The sequence below is a fragment of the Anas platyrhynchos genome, chromosome Z, assembly GCF_047663525.1.
Source record: "Anas platyrhynchos isolate ZD024472 breed Pekin duck chromosome Z, IASCAAS_PekinDuck_T2T, whole genome shotgun sequence".
In the NCBI taxonomy this organism is placed as follows: Eukaryota; Metazoa; Chordata; class Aves; order Anseriformes; family Anatidae; genus Anas; species Anas platyrhynchos.
In genome coordinates, this window is record NC_092621.1 from 2,108,416 (window position 1) to 2,132,772 (window position 24,357).

Here is a 24,357-nt window from a genome sequence, read left to right on the forward strand (position 1 = left end):
AAGTGCTTTTCTCCCTCTTACCTTTACCTCTCATTTCCTCCTCCTAGTTTCAGATGATGGTGAATTCCTTTGTTTTCCTTCTTCTAAAACGCAGCAGAATTAAGGCTTTTTACCCAAGGGGCCACCCCTACTCTCCCTGGTAGGTGATCCTGTTTGTCATTGTTTCTGTGGCAGCTTTTGGGCTCTGCAGATCACCCAGAGCTTGGTGATCTCTTTCCTAGTGGATGTTTTTTTTGGTGGGTGCCAGGACAGCCCATCTCAGAACATATCATGGTTTGACTTATTTTTAACACCTTAACTTAGCACGGGTGAAACCACATGTGGTTTCCTGTTTTCATTATCTGGCTTTCCTATTGTTTGGCAAGGATGTTTTTTAGGGGCAGAGTCAAGCCTCTGGGCCTGCTTGCTGCTTCTAACATGGAGGTTGGAGCTCCTGTGTGGGTACTGAGGGCACACGTGGGCTTTGTGGAAGGGGTTTGCATCCTATTTGGAGAAGTATCAGCGTTGCGTTGCAAAGGAGCAGGTAAAGAAAATAGATCTTAGCCTCATCTTGTCACAAAGTCAAGTCTTTCACCGTTGATAGCCCATGTCTCATAGCTGGAGACTGTCGCTGATTTATAATATTGCATAAAGCCCCAAGTAGCAGAGTAGACAAAACAGGAAGCCAAAACGTTCTTCAGATAAAACAACTATTAAGAAGCTGATGCGTGCTGGAGAGCCCTACAGAATGATGGGGCTTTCCCCAGAACTGTGGGAAAAAATAGACTTTCCCACTGGAAGATATAATTTAATCGCTGAAATGGTCCAAGTTGCTCATCTACCTTCTTTTTAAACTATGAAAACTGTTCCTAGAGGTGACTGTAGGGAGAAATCCATCTGTCTTTCCCCCCCCAGCCCCAAGTTACACCCCCTGTTGGTACAACCATGGAAAATGGGAGGGATATCTGGGTTTCTCCTCGTTGAAATTTCCTAGAATTAAAGGTTATTTGCCAGCCCAAGTGCACGAGGGAAAGGGATTTGCTCTTAATGGCCACCTGCACCAATTCTGCAGGAATTGAGGGTAATTTTGTGCTGCCTTCTTGGCTACGGGTTGGCTTACAAGCAGTTATCTGCCTCCAGGCTTCCCAAGAAATGGGGACATGAGGGGGGAAGAGAAAAAAAAAAAAAAAAGCAGAGGTGCTGTTCTCCTTGGAAAAGAGCCTCTGCTTCAGAGCTGGGGATATGGGTAGCTAAAGGAGCCTTAACAATAGGATTTTTGGGCTGCTGATGGGATGTGTCCCTATAACATCTAGAGGCCAGGAGGGACGGGCATGCTTTGGTCGTCCGTTCACTCCCAGCTCTGTCATCTGTCCAGCTCTTCCCAAAACACCTTCTCTTATTGCAGTGACATCACGGTGGGCCGCAAGGTGACCTTGTTCCCTAAAAACATCCGAGAGACCCTCGGCTTTTTAGTTCCTCTCATTAACAAGGAAAGCTTCTCGTTTTTATGGGCTGAGCCCCGGAGGTCGGTACGGGTGAGCGGATTTCTGTCATGTTTCCCCGAGAGCTGGCTAATTTATAGCCCAGGATTTCTTCTATGAAAAGACGAAAGCCCTCGCGTTGTTTAAATGTTTCAAGTCTTTCAGGAAGCACTCGCTGCGGTGAGTGCTGATAGAGCTGCCTCACGCCCGGTGCCCTGGTTTATGTTCCGCGGGTGGTTGATTCGTGGTGGTGAGTTTGTGGGTTTTTTTTTTTTTTTTTACTTCTTTCTCTATATGCAAGGCAATTTCCTGAGCAAGCCTGGGGCTGAGCGTACACCACGTGTATCTCCAAAACCAGAGGTGGACAACTTACCCGCTTTGTCAGGTTGTTTGCTTTGAGCACGAGCTCTCCCCAGGCCGTGGGTGAGAGGAAGGTGGCACGGGACCAGGTGAAGGGCCAGTATTCACAGAAACACTTCAAAAAAAGACAGAATTAATTATCAGGGGTCTTAAAATCTTCTAACAAATGCTTCCCTGTGAAGCAAGAGTGTGCAGACAGCACCAGGTGAGAGGGGGCTGATGCTTGGCCTACAAAGGCCTTGTGAACGAGCGGTGCTTTTCCTATGGCAGTTCTCAGCTGAAAATGCTTGAAAATGCTTTTATTTATCTATCCTACTGCTCAGCAACAGTAAACACCGTCCCCTCTTCCTTCAAAATGGCTCGCCAATGTTTATATCAAATATTTTTACCAGAAATAGATGTTCTTTAAAGCTTCATCCACTTGAGCTGCTGCACCACAGTGAAAAGAATTTGGGGCTGGATGGAGAAGTTGGACTGTCTGGCCCTAAAAGCAGCAAACTCATCCATGAGCAGTTTCTCTGCTCTTTTCTGTGTTGGATGGATTAGCTGGATTTAGACGTCCACCTGGATGAGATGCTTAATACTGAGCCGGTGACATTTTCCTCCTGTACACAGGCCGAGTGGCTGCACATCACTAGAAGAAACTTAATTTTTCTGTTTTTCTAAGAAGTTCACTGGTTGTCACTGCCAGTAAATGACAACAGGAACACCTGAGAGGTAGGAAGGAGAAGATGTGGTTTTCTTTCACAGAAAGACAAATTCGGGGAAACAGAAGAACAACAAATTGTAGACCTAGAAACTCGAACTCCCAGGGTCCTTTAGGATTTTCTCTCTCCCTACAAAGTGGCTTTAAACAAAAACCTACAAAACTTCGAGGGTGGCAGGGAGAACATTTCTGGCCAGCTCTGCCCACCAGCTTTCCTTCTGCATTTTATATTATTTTGGTTTCTTTTAGATATGAGTTGCAACAGGCAGATTATGGGACAACAGTTGATATTGGGATTAAAGCTGGTAGAGATCAGAAGTCAGAGCTGTGGGGCTGCACATATTTCCTGCTGGAAATGCAGGAGGAACCACGCCTTCATGTCCTTGTTTCATTTAAAACAAAAATCAAAGCTGACAATGCTTGGAAGAACTTAACCTTTTCAGGGCGTCTGCTGACAGTGAGTGGGGAATAAAGTGAGGGTATGAAAAATGTGAACTCTAATGTATTTTTTTTTTTTTTTTCCTCTGCAGCCAGGAGGGATTCTCCGGGCATGTTCATCCCTTCCTAAGAAAAACGATAAACACAAGGGAAGTCATCTTCTAAAGTGCCCCTTATCTCCTCTGACTGCAAGAAACCTCTCGCTGATGCTTGTGTGTCAAACATCCAGCGGCCTGAGCTTAAGTGAGGTGACTGTGACTCGGTGACCTGCGAAATATTTATTTTTGCTCTTTTGTGGTGGACCACGGTGGTGTCTCCATCCTGCTGTGTCACCCGGTCTGGTGGTGTGATCGCTTCCACGACCTCCCAGGGGTTTCTTTCTTGGGGTCCCACGGGCTGGATTTTGGTCATGTCACAATTCCAGGGTTTTGTTTGAAATGACAACTGCTCCTCACCACAGCGGGGAAATTCCGTGGAGAACAAAACAAACGTGCCCCGGGCGTTCGGACGTCACAAGGGAACTGTTTCTGTCTTCTGATTTTTGTGATGTTTTAGAGGGTCTGACTCATTTTCTTTGAACGCCTGGGAATAGCAAGCCCCTTCTCAGTTCAGTCTGTACAGCTCTGAATCTTGGCACTGTGTCTGCAACAGCACAGAAACAAAATCCAGACGGTCAAGGACACTTGGATTTGTTTCCTAAATTCTGTCCTTCACAAGAGCCTGGCCCACAGGCAGGTGCTTCAGCTGGATCACAGTGCCTCAGCCTATGGATGCTTTAATCTGTGCTTTGGCAACAGAATTTCAAGCCTGTTTTCTGCTCTGAGTCCTATTTCTGCTTTTTCATGTACTCTGTCATAAGAGACATCCCCAGGTGCTGGCAGTGCAGTGTGAGGCCCTTGTGACGTGCTGGATGCTCTCTGTGCTGCTCGAACCCCTGGCTGGAGGCATTTGGCTGCTCGGAGTGGGGTGCTGTGGGCTCGGGATGCTTTCTGGATGATCCTGCAGATGATGGATGGGGTCAGATGTGTAGGTTAGGAGTAATCGAGTCCATGAGTAACAGGCTACGTCATGCTGGCAAGGCAGGAAGGGGGGAATTTGGCTTAATTTTGACCTGCAAATATGACTCTTGTGATTTTTCTGTGATCAGTCACAGCTAGGAACTGAATCTGGATAAAGTATTAAATCCAATTGTGTAACTGTGGACGTAACAGGTCCCTAAATATCTTCAGGCAGTTCATCCAGAGCAGCGCCAAGGTCCTCTTTCCTCTGAAATAATTCCTGGGATGTTTTACACATCAATGCAAGAGACTCAAGGAGCATCTTGGACCTCACTGAGGTTTGCTCAAAGGTCTCCTCTGCAAGCAGGTACCTTGAGACTTGCGTAGAGGCATGGCCAACCTTTAGACTCTCCTCTCTCTTCGAAGGCTCATAATTATGCTCGTAACTGCTGTGCCAGCTGCCCTCTCACCCTCTTTACCCACAGAGAAAGGTGGTTGTGCTGGATGTGTGCCTGGAGCAGGGGATGCCTCACCCCGACTTGGTGATGATCAGGAATTCACCCGGATGCTTCAATGATGAATTTTTTCTCAAAGCATGACATTAATGTGTAATCCAGCCTACGTGGCCAACCGAGGAATTCAATTCAGCGGTGCAGAAGTTCCTCCTGCTGTTTTGGCTGGAACAGGGGATTTTCTTGCCCCAAGCCCCCCGTTCGACAGGTGCTTTGTGTCATCTGGAAATAGCTGCCTTTTAGCACGCAGCTCAAGGGGATTTCATGGGGAGCCCACGATTTGCTTTCAAGCTTGGCTTATGTGACGTTAAAAGCTGACTCCACATGTAATAAGCCCTAATTTTATTAAAGCAGATTTCAGGGTGGGCTCTCCGACAGCAAATACCATGATCACAAATACAGAAGAGGATTTTTTTTGGGGGAAGGGTTTGTTCAGGGCTTAGTTATTGTTCCAAATGACGGTGTGTCCAACCTAACCCACAGTAATGAAGAAGAGATCGTGTCACAGAGCTGCTGTTGGTTGATAACAGAACAACCTGCCTTGGCAGCTGGCTTGCTCAGGATCAAGTCAAAGCAGGAATCTTGGCCCTGCTTCTGAAAACAGGATGCCAAGCGAGCTTTTTTGGGTTTCAGTCGATTATGACTCCACCTGCAAAACATTCCCAACCTGGTATGTGCTTTTCCTGAGGTTGTCCTGATATGGTTAAATAGGATCGTGGTTCCCCCCAAAAAAACAGGAGGTGTTTTGCTTGCCCTCTCTTGCTGTCTCTTTCTCTCCCTGATCTTTTTTTTTTTTGTGAAAAGGAGGGGTAGAAAATATTAAGTCTGCTCAGAATAAAGATAATTTCCTGCAGCATAAGAGGAGTGTTCTCGGTGGTGTCAAGAAAAAAGGATCTTAAACAACAAGATGCTTGATTTTTCCATTTAGCCCTTGTTACTTTCTTTGTTTTTTGCAGAGGATCGGCCACTGCAGCATCCCTCGCAGCAAGTTGTGTGAATGCACCGTGAGCCAAGCACACCCCTCCCAGCGTTGTGTGGGATCGTGGCGTGAACTTCCTGATGTCATGCGGGAGCAGCAACACGTCCTTCATCTCCTGTGTATCACACCAGCCCATCCAAACGGGTTTAATTAGCTGTGAGTGGAGCAAACTCTTGCAGAAATCGATTTGAACGTGCTTTGCAAAGTGAGGTATTCCCGGCAAGTGCTGCAGTTTCACAAAGTCACCCTCTCGTGTTTTGTAATCGCTCTCTGAAAGATTCAGAGAGATGATGGAAACTGGGCATGTGGACAAATCCCTCACACCGGAGACCCCAAGCAAAGGGAAGCGGGGAATTCTCTCTCCTTTCAGCTGCTGAGACTTTTCTCTCTCTCTCCCAGAGGTCCTTTCTAAAAAGCTGAGCTGCTTCTCAAAGCTGATGTCAGTTACACTGCGTGCAACAATCCAAGAATGACTACCAACATCTGCTGTTCTTCCACGGATGCAGCAGTAGGTTTTCAAATGCAGGTTTCAGATGTTGAACATATCCAAACGAGCAAATTTTAAGTAAACCTCTACATCCAGCTACGATTCTTATTTTATTCAGCCCGGATTTGCATGACTCAAGCAACAGGGCACAAATTGATTCTTTCCAAAGATAGTTCTGTGCTTTAAGAGATGTTACTTCATCACGAGAGAGATATTGAAACGAGGATGCAAAGAAGTAACAGCACACTGTAATGGAGGGACCTGTGCACAAAGGCTTGCTAGGGTGGTCCCTTATTTTTAGGAGCTGGGGGGAATGAGGACTGGGGAGCCTGTGTGTTCAGCAGCAGCTTAGCAGGGAATTTGGGAGTTTTTTCAGCACTGCCCTGAGGGGGCGCAGGCATCTGCGGTGTGAAGTCTGCTGGAGGACAGCTTTGGGTGCTGGTGGCCCAGCTGGGCTCAGTCCTATCCATGTTGTGCATGGGGAAAAAAAGCTTTATAGGAAATATGAGCAATTTATTAGCATGGATTATAGCTGGTTCAGTGCTTGAACTTGTTCTCTGGCTATTTTATTTAAGGGTGTAGGTGCAACTTCTATGGTTCTTGCTTTGCAGTGCCTAGGTAGGAAGGGCAGGGAGTCCTAGATGCAGTGCCCACACGTGCTCCATCATCTCTCCAGTAGGTACAAGCTGAAAAAGTTCCCCTTTTGGGAATAGGGAGGGGGACAGAGCTATCTTGCAGAGCTCCAAGTCCCCTTCTTTGTCCTTCCTCCAGTTCTTGAAGCTCAGGGAGTTTACTTTCCCACAAAGGCTCTTTCCCTCCTCTTAAAAATATTTACTCCATTAAAATCCCTTCCAGGCTGTAAACGCTAATCCTCTCAGCTCGCAGTGATGCTGCACTTGGCACTGAAACAGTAATTAAAAAAAAAAAAAAAAAAAAAGCAGGCTTCCCAAATTCTGAGGGAAAGGAGGTCTTGCTTGCAGTTAAACTGATTGTCCTCTCAGTTGTCACTTGGAGGAGTGCTGCAGAATCGTCCTTGTGCATGAAATCCCAGTACAAGTCACTCCGAACAGCCGGGGATGTTTTCATTTTCCCCAAATCAAAGCATTCGGGACTAGACAAAACAACCTGCCGGGAGACAGCAGCTACAGGCTCACACCGGGCTTCTCGGAGGGATGGTGGATATGGGAGCAGCTCTCAGGCTGGGTTAAATTACATCTTGAATATTCAGGTAATTGTAATAAAAGTGGTTTCTACTTCTGATTTTAGGAGCTGAAGGGAGCAGTGCTGCAGAGAGAAAGCTGGCTGCGAAGTCGCCTGCCCCTTGGGGCCCAGCTCTGCTCTCCAGTAAGCGAGAGTGTTAATTAACATATCTTATTGTTTCTATTTCCCTGCTTTGCATTGGTGCTCCCAGCCCGCATCAGGGAGAGCGTTTGCCCTGAAAAGGCTTTTCCAAGTCTCTGCCCTGGCACTTTCACGTGGGATTTCCAACCACAGCAAGAGAGGCAGCAGCTGCTGACAGCAGGGAGGTGGCCGGCCCTTGGTGCGTGCAGCAAGCAGCTGGTATTTCTGTCTCCCTCCCGTTTGCAATTAATACGTTGTGCTGTTGTGTATCTGCAGCTTGGATGGATTTTGGTTTAGAAGTGTCTAACCCCACCTACACCCTGTTCACATCGACACCTACACCATTATGTCCCTGTTGCTGTTCTTTTTTTTTCAGTTTCATTAAGCACTGGATGCAAAAGGACCTTCCTGGTGTTTATTTTTGAATCTTCTGCTTGGTATTTTAATTCATTGCCTTCATTACTTGGTCTGGGAGAGTGGATGTGAAAGAGGCAGACTGGGCACCGAAGTCATATCTGCCATAATCTCTTTGATAAGGCACAAAAGCATGCAGTTGCACCTGTATTTTTGGAAAATACCTGTTATTTATGTGTGGATACTAATTACATATATAATCTTTGATTCCTGGAAGTAGTTACAGCACCTTTTTTTTTCTTTTATTGCAGATTCTTAATTTCCCATAGGCTTATGTGCAGCTGGACGTTGCCCAACGTTCCTCTAAAATCAGTTTCTACATCGGATGCATGCATTTCCAAGCCAAGATTTTCCATCTTCATTTTGCATGTCCAAATGGAAGTGAGAGTCTCGAGCAAGCACAGACCTTTCTGACATCCCAAGACATCCAGTAGACATGGAAAGCTGAGGCTTTGAGGTTGTAGGTAAGACCGTAGGAATTGTGATGGGGAAAACTCAAACCCAGCACAAGCAGGTGCTGCGTGGCCAGCCTCAGAAGGTCCCTAGTCCTTTATAATATCAGCAGTGAGGTTTGGCAAAAGCCACAAAGTGTTAGGGTTCAATCTGTGTGAAGCTTAACAGGAACTGAAGTCGCAAGTACCGACAAGAACCTGCTCAAAGGTGTATTTATGGATTGTTGACTCACATTGCTTGGGGTAAGCAAGGCACAGGCAAGATTTTGGGCTATTTATGCCTTGAGTTCTGTCATTTCTTTCCTCAGAGATAAATACCTAATATAAAATAATTACTTTTATATAAGAAAAGGGGCAAGATTACTAAATAGCTGTGCAGAGCATGTAGAATACTAGGACTCTACGTTGCTCTGCAGCACACCTCATGCAGCACGTTAAAGCTATTAAAGACTTCATGAGAAATTTTAAGGAAGTGGAGGAAGGGGAACACCTGAAGGATGTTTCTAAGCACTGAACATGGCACTCTGGAAAAGAGAAGTGATGAGAAGTTGCAAAGCTTTCAAAGTTCATTTCCTGCTCTGGGAGAAGTCTGAGCTCACAGTAATGGCTAAACCAGTGGGAAATAGAAATTGTGGCTTGTTGGTTGTTGTTGTTGTTCTTTGGTTGCTTCAGTTTGTTTCAAAAATGCTTTTCTTAAATTTCTATTTCTCTGTGGATTTTTTTCATAGCTTTTTTTTTTTTTTTTAACCAAGCACAACTAAAAATAGAAATGGATTCTCTAAAACACTTTACAGAAAACAGCAGAATTACTTTTTCTTAATGTTGCACACAACACCAAAGAAAAAGACAAAAATGGCAAAGGGAGGGGGTCTAGCCTGAATTTTTTTCTTTAGCTAACTTGAATAACCTGGAGGTTTGTTCTTCCAGAATCGCTAATATCATGCACTGAAGCCCTTTACAGCTCTGAATGCTCCACATGTCCCTAAATTTTGTGGAACAAAAAGTGATATTTCAATACGATATGTAATGATATTGCAAGGAGTATGGTTCAGTTAATCTCAACCCTTTTATACATAAAACATTTTTTTCAATTTAAGTAAGCCTGTATACCGGTTAAGTGCAGGGAATAGGTTGGCCATGAAGGTCTTGGTTGCAGTGATTTAGTGCGAGGTGATTGCTTTCAATTCCTCTGGATTTTTATGGGGTGAAGGCGAAAGCCAAAGATGGTAGGATTAAGACTGGTTGGCTTCAGGTTGGGTTTGAAGCTGGCTCTCCAGCCCGGAGTTTCTTAGTACGTGCATTTTCTGAAGCCCTGATTTCTTAAATCCTCAAATTCCAGCATGTGACTGTAGCGTTGCCAGGTCACGGGTTTCTTTCACAAGTCTCGCAATTTGCTGTGATGCTTTTTCTGAAGTTTGAGTTCTTCTGTTTGCGACAAACCCAAACAAACTATTAAATAAATAAACAAAGCCTCTGGCTGTCTCTGCTGTGGGGGGGAAAAATCTTAACAAACATGACCAGAGCATAACCCGATGGTGTGAGCGGATCCTTGCCCCAGGAAGGAAGCGGCATCCTTTTGGGGTTGGACCCAATGATCTCTTGAGGTCCTTCCAACCCCTACAATTCTGTGATTCTGTGATCCTTGGGTCTGCAGCGATGTTATTTACTAGGGAAGGTAGAGCTGGGCCTGCTGGCTGGATGTTGTGCTGTGGTGCTCTCAGGGCACTGCTGTGGGGCTGGCACCTCTGCAAATGATGAATTTGGGTTGCTTTGAGGTGCAACACCTCCCAGAGAAGAGCTGGCCTCTTGGGTTGCACAGAAAAAGGGCAATGTTGTAGCCTCCCTACCGCATGTATGGATTGAGGGAGGTAAGGCTCAGCCATCAGCTACAGAAACTTGTGGGATGTACCCACAGAGCGTGGAGGGGAGGCCGAATCATCTCTTTCTGGCAGTTGACAGGCAGAAAGCACTCAATGCATTGAAGCAATGACCCCTTAGAGCCAACGGTGGCTTTCTTACCTCCGTTAGTAGCTGCAAAGATGTTATAGGGGTGTAAGAAGGGCTGAGATCTTGACGCTCTCCTAACTTCCACCATAGGCCCAGGTGCTGGTGCTGAAGCAGGACTTGTTCTGTTTAATCACAGTAGCTTCGCCTGAAGAAAAATGGATTTCCTGTGAAAATCAGAAACTACTTCAGAACAGAGAGAGTGACTTGGAGCCCTTCCTCACCGAATCCTTTCACCCAGTGAGTATTGGTGTCGTTAATTCAGAAGATGCATGGGCAATCTACTCTGACTCAGAGATAGAGCATAATGAGGTCAGGGAGTCGTGCCAAACGTAGGTGTGTGCAATTTGGCAGCGAAGCTGTGTGGTACAAAAAAAAAGGAATGTGAAGCATTTTCCAGAGCCATTTTGGGAAGTGAGCAGGTAAGGGTTTTGACTCACTGAGGCCGGGGAAAGCCGAGGTCCTGCTGAACATCTCCCTCTGAGCAGATGCCAGCCCAATTTTCATCTGGTATCGAACAAGAAAGCTACTGTACTTTGACACGGAGTACTTCTTCTTGGTCTTGTTTGTCTGGAGGCCCTGTCAGAACCAGATTTATTGCCCTCGATGCTGTGCAAACACGTGGGAAGGTGTAGCCTTTCCCTTTGAAGGACTGAGTGATATGGAGATCCAGATTTGACACAAACCGTGTGTATCCAGAGGTGACTAAAACGGCCTGATTAAACTTAGGGAAAGGCCTGTGTACAGTGCATGGGCAAACTCATCCATCACGCAGCTCTTGTGTTCTTCTTGTTGGCCCAAAATTGGAACAATGTGTTGGGGATGAGGAGGATTAGCAGTCCTGCAGTGATTCTCCATTTCTGCTCTTCTTTGATCCCAGTCTTAACACATTTCTGGGAGTTACAGTCTGGGCAGGAGCAAGGCCTTGGCCCCGGTACAAGGCTGACTCGATGGAGCCTTCCAGAGCAGCCTCCCAACTGTTTGCAGTTCGGCCTCATGTTTGGATTTGATCCATTGTAGAAGTAAGAGCCACCCAAGGAGATCTGATCTAATTTTAAACTTTCCAAGAACATTCAGAGGTTCTGACAGGGATTCTCCGTTGAGAGTTGAAGTAGAAGGAGAAAAATATATACACAAGCTCCGTGGCCAGATAAATAAGATCCTAGCAGGGAAGGTTTGTCATGACATAAACACAGATGCTCCTTCACAATTATATATTCACGGGGAATTTATGTCTGTCTGGTCATTTATGCAATCCCTAAAGCACTCCATAAAAGCGAAGGCAGCCAAGCAGGGTAAAGCCTGGTTAACTTGGCTCAAAATTACCTGGAGCAGTCCCAGAAACACGAGGAGAAGCTGACGAATGCCCACCAGGTAGAGGCATCTGGGAGGAGGAGCACCTGATGGAGAGAAGAATTGGCGGTGGTTGTTCTTGATGCAGCGAGTTTCTGGGGGTTTCCCATAACCAGAACTTAGTGTTCCTGTTTATGTATTTCATGTGTGTGCTTTAAACAAGGGCAAATTACATTTTTGGCAGGGAAGAAAGAATCTCTTGATGATGTTTCTAGGTTGTCAAAACTCACTTCCTTGGGGTAGGGTGGTCTTCGTTAGCACCTGGAGAAGACACGATGCTCAGAGTCTTGCTGGACAAGTCTGCCATACAACAAAAAGTCTTATCCTAAATGACTTGAACACAAGAAGACGACAGATTGGGAGTGCCAAAAAAGTGAAGATGCACCTCTAGGCAGAGCAACTGGGAGCAATCCACACTTGCCAACTGCTGAATTCCCCTTAGCAGCTGCATCCAAAATGTTTTTTAATCAATCCATGTTGTTTTTCCCCTTCCTGTCATGCAATCATTATGATTTGTCTCGTTTCCTCCCCCTCACTTTTCTCTCATGCTTTTCTGATGTTTAATACCCTGATTGTTTCCCCTTATCTCTCCAGGCCCTATTCCATTTTTCTCCGGGACTTTCCGAATACCCAGATCGCAGGTGCTCAAACTACAGAAGTGGCCGGATGAAAAGGCCAGCTCCAACCACTAAATCCCCAGAGCCTGGTGTAATCTGAATCCTGAACACAGATTCTGGATAACAGATCTTTTGGGGTGGTGCTGCTGGACTTGAGCAGAGCCTGATTAAGCACAGCAAGCCCTTAAAATGACCTGTGAGTGAAACAGCATTGCACACACTGCATAATACATACTTTAAATTAAGAGAGAGAGGTATGAATATCCAGACTAGTGTTTACTAAGCCCCTGAAAGTCTACTGAGACCGTGTTTTGCAGTATTGGGCCTTTCCAAGCAAAATCAGAGAATACCAGTAATACTGGGAGGGAGCAGTTCTCCTGCCCAGTTTTGCAGGTTCATGACATTTAAAGCATTCAGGCTCTCAGATGCTGGTCCAAACCTTATGATGCAGTCGCTCCAGGCTGTGTTTCTGAGCATTCAGGGGAGATTTTTTAAAAGGTCAGGCTGTACAGTGAGGGCCAGATTTAGGAAAAAGCTCCAAACTGCGTTTGGGCTGTTGGATAAACCTAAGCAGCTCCTTTCAGGATTTACTAGGTGCAGAACCGGGTGTTCCACCATCAGAAAAAGGTACCGATCTGGCCAGGCTTTGAGCTACTGCAGGATTAGGGCTCCCAAAATACTGTCCTGACAAGCGTAATGCTGACCTGAGAGATGCAGTGAGGTGTGGGAAATCTGTGTTTCTGCACCAGAAGGAACAGATGGATATTAAACAAGCAGACTTCCCTAAACACGTGTAACCGATAATTTTCTAAACAAATGCTTCAGGTAGAAAGTCTACAGGCAGAGCTTTTATTTACTTATTTTAAGCTCAGGAGAGTGGTCTCTGTGCATCAGCCTGCTGCTGGCTAGGCTCAGGGACTGGTGGATCAGGTTTCTGCCTACATTATTTGCACGTGGGGGAGGAAAAGCCCTTCCTCCTGTGACACAGCAGCAGCCCCGAAGAGGCCAGGGCTGGATTTTCAGCTGCCAGAGTCCTGCACATCGGAACAGATGTTCAGAAGCCAGATTTCCAATTTTTCCCTCAGATTGCTAAGGAAAGGCACCTCCGGTTTTGATCCTTGCAAGCCGGTTCTTATGCACCCCTTGGCATTTTGGTATTCCCTTCAAGATCTAGGGCCTTAATTTGGTGTCTAAGCTTTCTTTGTGGCTGACTTTGATGTCAGAATTCACTTGTCTTTGCGTCTGGGCATCCGATGAATCACTGATTCTCCCCCAGCATCTATCATTTCTGTCATATGTCACCTGAAACAACTGTTTTATATCTCCAGGGATTGAGTGTCGCATCCTGTCAACTGACCTCAGCTCTTTGACTGTTCTTGACTCCTTTCCATCATGTGGGAGACTGGTGCGAGTTCACATCCAAGACGACTCAACTATATTTAGGAACCTGATGATGCTGTGTTTTGATATTTTGAAGCCCTTTGACTCACTCCCTCGTTGCATTCCCTGTTATTGTTGAGGTTTTTCATGCACGTCGTCCCCATCCAGCTTCTCCCCTCGTCCTCGATCAACCTCGCATTTCTGGTAACCTCTGGGACGTGTCTCTTTGGGACTGCTTGGAATTGTCCCGTTTCATAACGGGCCTCAGCTGGCTGGGGCTGGCATTTCTGAACCCAGACTCAAACCACCCTGTCGTCTACCACAAGTCTGCTTCCTACTGTGCTTAGTTTTTGGATGATTATATCCATTCTAGCCTTTCTTTGTTACCTTTTTGGTAACAAATTTCCCCAAGCCTTGCTCTGTCATATCATAACTAATTTACTGAGGCCACCACTCCTTGCTCAACAAGCTGCTCAGGTTCAATTTAACTATTTTCCTCAATTTTCACAGTATCACAGAATTTCTAGGTTGGAAGAGACCGCAAGATCGAGTCCAACTTCTAACCTAACACTAACAGTCCCCACTAAACCATATCCCTAAGCTCTACATCTAAACGGCTTTTAAAGACTTCCAGGGATGGTGACTCCACCACTTCCCTGGGCAGCCTGTTCCAATGTCTAACAACCCAGATTTTGGCTGATCCTTAACCTGTTTTAGCACAGTGTGGTTGTCACAAACAGTATTATTTGGAAAATGAACCAAACGCTGAAGGAGCTCTGTCTGTTTCTGCTAGGCACAGCTTCTCTTCAGTTGGTTTTCTTGCTTTTTATCTCAGATTTTTCAGGTGTCTTTCTCAGATCTCTGAAACTGCGTTAGTAGTTAGTTCCTCTACTGCTGCTGTTGGGTTTTAATTTTATTTTTGTATAGATAGGGAATTTTGTAGAAGCCTTTCAGCAAGATACATGGGTGACCAGGACAAGACCCTATAGGTCTAAAACTGCTTTTGTGACAATTCCTGCCCTCACAAATTCTTGGTAAACTTTCTTGTCATATTTTCACCTTCTGTGACCAGAAGTCTAGGCAAGCAAATTACTGCATAGAACTGCAGAACAGTTTGGGTTGGAAGAGACCTTAAAGATCATCTAGTGCTACATCCACAAACCCCTGCCATGGGCAAGGACACCTTCCACCAAGAGGTGATCCTCTTCTACCCACAAAAACTTTACAGTACTGAGGTCATCACTAAAATGTCTTCATATAGGACATCTTGTACTGCATGGGGGCTACACCAACAGAACAAGATTATAGTGGTGGCCACTTACCAAGCAAATTGCATTTAAAATTGTAAGCTGTAGCACAAGGATATTCCCAATATCTCTTCCAGCTTTCAAAACTGGATAATATAGAAAGGATTTTTACACCTGTTCCTGGATTAGGAGCTCTGTGGTGCAGGCCACTTGACTTCTTAAATGTGTTGAAGAATTTATCATCTAGTAGGTGAAGAGATAAATGAACAAGTCCTACTGGGGTTGTTACTTGGTTGAAGTGGTATTTTGCCAAATAACGTGAAGAAATTCTTATTTTTTGCATTTGTGCCACACCATTTTTGTCTTAATCATGCAAGGGGTGACTACGTGGAAGTTGAGAAACCGGGGCTCTGTGTTTTGGGCAACGGGCCCTTAGCTAAAGTGAAAAGAGCAGGGTCAAAGCTGATGATGTTTTGCCGACCGAGGGGAAAAACTGATCCTCCAGTGACATGTCACACAATCTTCCTCTTCCAGCAACACAAGAGCCAGAGAAGTTCTGGCTTCTTCTGTACGAGAACGTTTCACTTGGATAATGAACAAGTTCCTATATAAACAGCGTGTTTACTTCTGACAGTGTTCTCCTAAAAACGATTAATGAGGACTGCATCATCGCTTCTACCCTGAACGACAGAACAAACCCAGCTCATCAGTTTTAGAGATGAGGACCTGCCTCTGGAGGTGCACAGTCCTTCATTCCCTGCAGTCTTTCTATGTGGTCTCTGAAAATGAGAGGAGGCAGCCAGGGATGATGTCCTCGGAGCCACTGGTGAATGCAGAGCCGTCAGCTTGTGCCAAGTCCCGGGGTAAATAAAACTAAACCACCCCCTCCTGCTAAGCCATGCATCAAGAAAACCGCCTGGGAATGGGCTCAGTGACTCGCTTCGAATGCAAATCGCCCTTCGTCCCCGATGGAGGCACGGATTCACGTGCACACACCGCCATTCTTCTAGCCCTGAAAGCCAGACAAGTCCTAAATGAGTAATAAAGTACCTAATTGGACTTGACCCCCTACCGAAATGGGCCCGTGTGTAAGCGGCTCGGTGGCCGTGTGTGTTTTGCCCTCCTTGGCCGAATTCTCCCCTCTGGTGCCTGCTGCTGTCTGCGTGGTGCGGGTCTCTCCGTCACGGTCTGCTGCATCTTGGCTGCCTTCCACCTGGCAGCGCTTGGGCTAAGCCCTTCAAACAAAATAGCCCCTCTGTAGGGTCTGCCTCGCTTTCTTTGGGGCCGGGAGCAGCCAAAAAGGCCCCTGGGATCGCGGAGCTCTGCGCCGCTGCCCACCGTGTGTCCTGAGCGGGGATTTATTGCGTCCCAGTGCTCTGCGCCCAGCGCTGGCCTTGTCATGAGACCGAGGTGTTTCAAGCTTCAAATCCCACAGCTCTGCATGGTTCAGAAAAGTCTTTGCTTGATCGATCCAGGCAGAGAAAATGGATTGGGGAAGATTTTTAAGACTTTTAAGAGAGGAATCCCGGAGTGTGCCCAACTTCTGTCCTGGTTGTTGCCAGAGTAGCACGAAGACGCACGTGCCTCGTGCGCGACATTTCTCCCTCCAGCTCTGCAAACCAGGGTGCTGAGCCTTTGGTTGACCCGGTCCTTCCAACTGGAAGGTTTTCTATATTTTTCAAAAAGTCTTTAGGGTTTCAGGACTATTGTGTGTTATTTAGGGGGATCATTCTCTTAAGGCCGTGCTTGCTGACAGACCTTGAGCTCTTGAGGCTGCCTGGAGGACGTAGGAAGGAGGCAGTGCTTCCCCACAAGGTTATTTTTTTCTTTTCCTTTATTTCTCTTTGCACATTTCGTATTGCTGCTTTATGCAATCTGATCCCTGGGGAAGGTTGTTATTTAGGGGATACCCATACAGCACCTGGCAAAATGGGATTTTGCTCAATTTTGAGGCCTCCAAGATCAATTATCTTTCCCGCACCGATTAAGCACCCTGGAATAAACTCTGTTTTATTACCCAAAGTGATCTACAGCCTTCTCTTTATCTTCTCTTGATGCTGAGCAGCAGGAATAGCCAAGAATAAAGAAAACCAGAGAGAAAACAAATAGGCCCTGCCAGAGCCAAATGGGCTTCATACGGAGTCAATTTGTATTTTGCTGTTGCACACATTGCAGTGATTTTTTTGGCCATCATTTAATTCCTCTCTCTCCCAGCCAGCACGGGCTTGCAGGGATGCAGCTGACTGTGGAGTGAGACCCATGGTCCATAAACACTTCAGCTAAGATTAAAGGTACTCCGTAAAGGCTGAGTGTGTTTTTGTTAGGTGTTTCCAGATGAGAGAGAACTGGATTATCCCTCAACCCCGTCAAGAAAAACGCCGTGTTGCAGAACCAGGTAAGACGACAAGGAACGAGGCAACAGCACTGTGCAAACTGGCTAAGGAAGCAGAAAAAAAATGTTGTGTTTGTGATGCTTAAGCGGGCTTTATCGTGACGTGGGGCAGAGCAAAGATTTGGGGATTTGACCTGCTGAGGATTTCAGGTGCGTAAGAGGCGCTGGGTCATTGCTCACCAAGGGTTTAGCGTGGAATATTCCTAAAAAAAACTATTTGTGCTGGCCAGACTGGCCTGGAAAAGCACTCTGTGACATAAATTGGCTAAAACGTGTACCTGGAGAGAGGCAATTGTTTAAAGATGACCCAGCAGGACAATTCATGGGAAGTTTGGCATATGGTGCTGTCGGTGTGCTCTTAAATGCTGCGCTCCCCGCTGCCAAGTGGCAGATTTTTGTCAAAACGGTCATTTTTCACTACCTGGGGAGATGATGGCTTTGGGTGTTAAAGTTCCTAACGTCCATTAAAAAAAAAAAAAAAAAAAGGTGATGCAGAGGAACGTAGGATAAACTCCAAAAGATCAGGAATTGCATCCTCATCTCAGGCATTTAAGCTGGATCTAAACCTTTGGTGTAAGAAGAGCTGAAGAGTAGACAATTTATTATTATTTTTTGGTTGATGTGTTGTTTATTTTTTAAGGAAAACAAGATAAAGACCTTCATGTAGAAACTCCAGAGGAGTTACCAGGGACAATCACTTCTACTGCTGTGTGTAGTGATGGCCAGACCAACGTTTCAGCTCCACGAACCTGATGGATGCTGCAGTATGTCGACAATTTAGGCAAGGTGAGAGTAAATGAAAGTTGAGTTGGGCTGAGACGATGGAAAAAGGTTGGGGAAAGGTTTTAATTCTGCTGTGTTTGAAGAGCTTGTCTACTTATTGGATCAGCAGGATGATTACGTGGTGACTTCACTTTGTAAATGACCATATTCAGAGGAGAAAATCCTAATTGGTAAATACGAGGGGGAATGGGCTAAAGTTGCGCCAGGGGAGTTTTAGGTTAGATGTTAGGAAGAACTTCTTTACTGAAAGGGTTGTTAGGCACTGGAACAGGCTGCCCAGGGAGGTGGTGGAGTCACCATCCCTGGAAGTCTTTAAAAGCCGTTTAGATGTAGAGCTTAGGGATATGGTTTAGTGGGGACTGTTAGTGTTAGGTCAGAGGTTGGACTTGATGATCTTGAGGTCTCTTCCAACCTAGAAATTCTGTGATTCTGTGATCTAGCACTGGTGGCTGAGCTGTGTGGAGTAAAAGGAAAGTCATCAGGTATTTAACTCTTGGCACAGCTAACCACAGGAAATAATGCTTTTTATTTCTTTATGGGGGTGAATCAACATGAATACTTTCCTGATATATGCGCTCTTGAGCTGTCGGGCTGAAGTGGATGGAACCGTATTGCCCGTGCTCGGGATCAGGTGGGTTTATCATCCTGCAAGGAAAACCTTGACCATGGAGAACAAACCATTCTTAATTTAAAATGCCCAGAAAGTAAATATAAACCTTTATCTTACCACGTTTTTAGAGCAAACAAACAGTAGTAAATTATTTAGCAAGGAAAAAAATCAGCTCTGATTTGGAACTGGTGCCTTTCATACCTGAAGCTGTATTTCTGCATTCACCAAATAAATGGTTTTAAGGGCATGTAAGTGGGAAGATTGTGTCTTCAATATATAATAACAGGAACTTTTTTCAGAAACAAGTTCCAAAATGCTACTCCGGCCCTGAGGCATGGGGTTAAAAATAAGTATATATAATTCTGCTGAAGCAACCTCTTCCATTTGGCTTCATGTAAGAGATACCTTGGGTTTTATTGCAACAGCCCATGAGCAAAGATCACTCACTTGGGCATGTTAATGCACATCCTTTGTATTTACTAGGTATAAATGGAGTGCTTTGAAAAACTTTCTTTTTTTTATTAGGAAGATATTTGGCGTACTACTAAATGAAGTCCTATTTTCTGTCACTGACCGTGCCAGGAGTTGGGTTTATTATTAATAATAATTGTTCTTCTCTTGAAACCTACAGCGGGTCCTTCTCAGGTTTTCCAATTTTGTATGGCGTGTAATTGCTGGTCATTTCTAAAACCTGTCCAGAGCACAAAAAAAAACAGGGTGGAGAGGCTTTATGACTTATGTGTATATTCTTGAAAAGTCAACTTGCAATTTTTCTTCTGTTCTTCCTGATAACGTTCTTCTGTCCTTTTGTTCCCCTCCCATTTTTCCCTATTCCTAGACTTTTCTTCCATTTTTCATTAGTAACACACAGCTTAATCACGTGTTTTCCATGCCACGTATCTTCAAATACCTCTATATCCCCTAAGCTTTGCCTTGGTCTCCTTCATCCTCTAGCACAGATGTCTGGTGTCGTCTGGTCCACTCTGTATGGATGGGATAAATCTGAAGTGTACCTTGAGGGTAAAAAAGTCAATAGTTTTGCGTGGAAATACGAAAAACTCGTGTCAAAAGAAATGCAGTGCAATGTATTAAGACGAGTTTTAGTGAAGACCAACCTCAACATAACCAAAAAGGGGTCAAAAAGCAACAGTAGGTGTCTCCTGAAATAATTGTTAGCTGTTTGGGAAGCTCCCTTGGGTTTTTATTCTGTCACGTAGACAGAGATCCCCAGCTGGGAGCAGAACCCCTTTGTGGTGGGAGGCCTTCCCTGCCTCGTGAGGCTCTTGGCACTCAAAGAACCTTTTTAATAACCTCAACTTGCCAATTTTCACACCAAAGGTGCCGAGGGCTTAGCAGTTTGAGGTGTGATCCGCCGTCCTCTCAGTTTGCTTGGGCCAGCTTTGCTTGAAGGTGTGAGGAAGAGGAGCTCGAGGAGGGTTGACAGGAGGCCCAGACCCTGTGCAGCAGGTGAGCGTAGACTTCAGAAGTATTTTATTTTTATCTACAGATCTAGAAATCGGTGCTCAGAGACTAAAATTCCTGTGTATGTAGAAACTCCTGTGCAGAACCTGTGTTTCTCGTCTCTTCAAGAGCGAAAACATCAACCACAAAGTCCATAAAACGTCGAGTCCTGGTGGGAGCGCTTGCAAACATGCTGGAGAACTGGTCTGGGACCTCAGATTTAGGTATGTTACGGTCTCCTCTGCCTTAGGATATGTGTGTGGGACTCAGACGGGCTTGGGTCTTTCTGTTTATCCTAACCTGTGCTTGCACAGAGCTTCGTACGGGATTGCCACATGGATAACTGGGGGCACACTTGGCACGTCCTAAGATGTCCCTCGGTAACCTTCACGCAGCTCTGCAACGCTGTCCTGCGTTTGCTGTGCATCTGCAATACAAATCAAAGAGGGAAACCACAAGCTGGAGATGCAGCCAGCATAAATGTTTGTCTTTCAGCAGATTTTACCCTGGAAAATCACCTTCAACCCGGCAACATCGATCGTTTCCCACCTCCCGAGCTTCAATAAGCAGCTGATGTCCAAACCTGGAGCAGTTTCACCTGTCATCGGGGCCTGTAGGTAAAAATGGGGTTATCAGAGTGGAGGAATTTGTGGGCTCAAAGCCCAGATAAATTGGGTAGGCTTCAAGCATCCTGTAGGAACAGAGACAAGCGACCTCAGAGTCTGGTTTCGGCAGCTTTGCTGAGGGGTTTGGAGCATATTTGGTATGTCTGGGGCCAGACTGTGACCTTAAGGTTGTCCTCAAGGATCGTTGTTGATGACCAACCTTGGATCTACTTCTGCTGTTACAACCAGAGCCCCTTCTTGTGGTCAGCCAGCCAGTCAAAATATTCCAGCTGCGATTGCTTCAGCGTAATCTCCAGGGACTCTGGAGAGTCACCAGGAGTCCAGAAACCAAGAGGGGAGATGCCTGGCCTGCATTTTGCAACGGGTCAGCCCTAATTGCAGTGCCCGGGGAGGCCATCTGCAGTCTAACAGGCACTGGGAGCTTTTCCTTGGCTTCTGCGACCTCCCACAGACCTTACTGCTGTGGGGTGGAGGACCCATCCCGAGCACGATTCACCCTATCAGCTCCTAAAACCTGCAATCCCATCCTAAAAACTCCTTTTCCCAAAAAAAAAGCAGGATGGAAAAGCTGCGTTAATACGTGCCCAAGCCCTGTCTGCATCCTTTGTCTCTCGAAGCTTTGGGATGGGATATTAGGGGCAGAGCAGTCAGGGCAACCTGGCACAAACAGCACCCAGGCTTGTTGGAGCGACAAAACGCTGCTCAAGCTGCTTAGGGAGGTGGAATTAGAAAAACAGATTTCACTTTTCTTTTTCTTTTTTTTTTTTTTTTTTTTTCTTAATAAAGCTTTTCTATGAAAGTCGAAAGCTGATTCAGCAAAACCGGGGGGAAAACAACGCAGCAGGAATTTGAGCAACAGTTTCTGTTTGTCAGCCAGGGCCTCGGACAATGCCCATCTTTGTTCAGATGATGCGGGAATGAAATAATAAATAAAAGGGCTGCTGAATGGAGCTGACATGCCGTGCCTCCTGGAAGATCCTGAATCGAGAGGGATAAATCAGCCTCGGTTTACAAACAAGCAGGCTTGCTCGTGTGCCCGTTATCTCGAGGTGTAAATCAACCTCTGTTCACCCCTGACGCTGAGCAGATCTTGAAATTCTCCCCTGCAGGTTTGGAGCTGGTGCATTCAGGAGCTGCAGGTTGCTTTATCCTGGCTGGAAAACCCAATGGCTGGAGGGAGCAAGGAGCACAGCTCTGCTGTCATACAACCTCTCTCAACCCCCTTAATTTTGGCTGAGGAAGGACCCAAGCCTTCGCTTCAAATTCCCAGATTTACCTTAAATTCAGGTAAGGATCTGGTCACCTGTTGGTGACAGCTTAGGAGCACGGGAAACAGGTATAAAATATTGAGGATGGAGCCCATAAAGGCTTTTATGGGCTCCTGAGCTAGGAGGGAACTGATATTCAGCAGGACTGATATTCAGCAGGACTGATATTCAGTCTCCTCCAGCAGGGAGCAGAGGGTGGCCTGACCCCAGAGCAAGCTGCACTCAGGCGCTGTTTAACGACAAACCTTATAAATAAGGCCAAACCTCATAAAAACACTTCCCTGCCCTATGCTCTGGAGCTGTAGGGACACGGGAGCCTGTGTACACGCTGTCCTAAAGCAGCATCATCGACCAGCTCGTCCCAGGTGTTACTGGGGCCATGTGTAGGATTTTTTTTCGGATGGTTGGACGTGATGTTAAGGGTCTCTTGCAACCTAAATGATTTTAGGATTCTGCTCTGGGCTGGGAACAACTCATCCTCAGGTGCTTCGAAGCTCGGGGGCTTTTCTACACCTGGCAGTTCCTCCGCTAAGGAGGGGGAGAGGATTCAGGATCTTCCCACCTAGGGAAGTACCGGGGAGGAGCAGTGGGATCAGCAAAGCCGAGACTCATCCAGAAGGGACCCGAACCCTCTCCTCCCCCAGATGCCTGGCAGCAGGAGGAGGAGCTGCAGGAACGCAGATGGAGGATGCCTCTCCAGATAAGAGGAGTTGAATTATGCAGAATTAACTGAAATAGTTGCCGTTTTATGTTATTTTTTTAGCAATTGATGACAAACAGCAGAGCTCGGCTTTGGCTCCAGTTGTCCGTACGGGACGGGATGCGAATTAACATCATCTTCATTAAAATATTTTGGAAGCGCGCTCTTTTGGTACAAGTGGAAGAGTGGAAAAAAAAAATCAGGGTTCTTTCTCCTGTCCCAGTTATTTCCAGTATTTGCAATCGTTATCTTAAGGAGATGCTGTCAATTTAAGTATCACAAACATTTGATTTCCCCCCACGTGCAAACTTATTAACTAGTGATGGGACTAGAAGGAAATAGGTAAGTGCATTTCCATTTTCTTCCTTGCTCATCTGACAGCATTCCTCATGATATGAGGCTCCTTGCTTCTCCCACGTAGCTGGCAAGTTTTTCCCCGGTCATTTCTCATGGTCTTCCAACGGGGAAAAGGAAACCAGCTCCGAGGGGCACTAAAATCCCACAAGAGCGGCAAAAGCTCTCCGACGAAACTGAAAAAAAAATGTCTTTTGGCTCCGTTTTGAGAAGATGCACGAGATACGAGGTTCCTCGCGTCCTGGTAAGTAGCTGTTGGACAGGATGCAAGATTTGTAGGTCAGCGCTTTGATGTTGTTCCTGGAGCTGGCTGGGAGGCACCGTGCGGCTTGGACCTCGGACAGGAATTTATGCTGAGGATACCGGTAAGAAGAAACAGGAAAAAAATAGAGAGATGATGATTAATTTTGTTCGAAACTTACACCTTTTTGCAAGCCCAGCCCTGGGACTCGTGCGTGTCCCTTCGGGCAGTGCCCGGGTGGGTGAACTTGAGTAGAAGAGGCTCGTCGGGCTTCGTGAGATGAGGAATTGGCCACGAACGAATGCTCAGCGAGGAGGAAGCTTTGCAGACATTACGGGACAAGCCAAAGATGGAAAAGCAGGGGAAAAGATGGAAAACCTTAATTGATGAAATCATTAAAGTGAGCACGTGCAACGTGTAAATGAATCGCTTCTTGTCTGAGTTGAGTTGTGGTGCCATAATCACCATCAGACCCCTTCTCTACCCATTAATTTTCAGTTTCTTTTACCTCCTGGTGTCTTATATGGGAATAGGGGTGCAGACCCTATTAGACCAGGCTGAATGAGCAGAAGGAAGCTTCAGTAAGCAAAAAACCCAGCCCTTCAACTATTTTCCTGTGCATAAAAACTGCTTGCTAGTGACACAGGCTAGTTCCTTTGGGACTTTTCCGACACGGATTCACGTTCCTTGACAATAAAGTCAACGCTGATAAACCCTATTTAAGGAAAACCAACTTTTCTGAATAACCTTACTCATCTGGAAGCCGGCCAGGTCGATGCCTCTGAAATTCAGAGGGAAATTTGAAGCGTTATTACCCAACTGATGCTTTGGGATCCGTGGCTGGAAATTCCCTCCGCTGTGCTGGGTGAATAATGCTCAATCCATCCTTCCGTGGGGGTTCTTAATTAAGAAATTTTTTATTGTAATTAAGGTTTTTTGGGTTGTTCAAAAAGCTGACAGGTCTGTGGGGTGAGGATCTCCTTCTCAGTAACATCTGCAGATTTTATGGCAGAGGAGGATTGTTTCGGTGTGGCTCCAGCTAAGCTCGAGTGGCCTTTCTCTTGGGAATTTGGTCGGATTCAGCTGTTTTCAGCCCAAAACAGGATAGGGGAAGATGTATGGAAAGGAGCAAAGAATCAACCAGATTTGCCTGAAGGTTTCATCTAAATCTTAC

General features: G+C 45.9%; 1 long non-coding RNA gene across 3 annotated transcripts in view; it reads left to right on the forward strand.

Annotated features, from left to right (window-relative positions):
• The window catches only part of LOC101791467 (uncharacterized), a 43,996-nt gene extending 20,387 nt beyond the window's left edge, over positions 1-23,609 (forward strand). For 2 of the 3 annotated variants that reach the window (XR_011805963.1, XR_011805962.1), the window contains exons 10-21: positions 3,057-3,212; positions 5,431-7,168; positions 7,947-8,159; positions 10,245-10,391; positions 12,099-17,143; positions 17,781-17,926; positions 19,872-20,000; positions 20,085-20,218; positions 20,493-20,611; positions 21,730-21,907; positions 22,652-22,930; positions 23,010-23,609. This is a non-coding gene — a long non-coding RNA (uncharacterized lncRNA). Of the gene's footprint in view, positions 1-1,754; positions 1,910-2,435; positions 2,538-3,056; positions 3,213-5,430; positions 7,169-7,946; positions 8,160-10,244; positions 10,392-12,098; positions 17,144-17,780; positions 17,927-19,871; positions 20,001-20,084; positions 20,219-20,492; positions 20,612-21,729; positions 21,908-22,651; positions 22,931-23,009 lie in introns of those variants that run through there. The other variant, XR_011805964.1, reaches the window with a different exon arrangement.
• Positions 23,610-24,357: the final 748 nt, after the last annotated feature.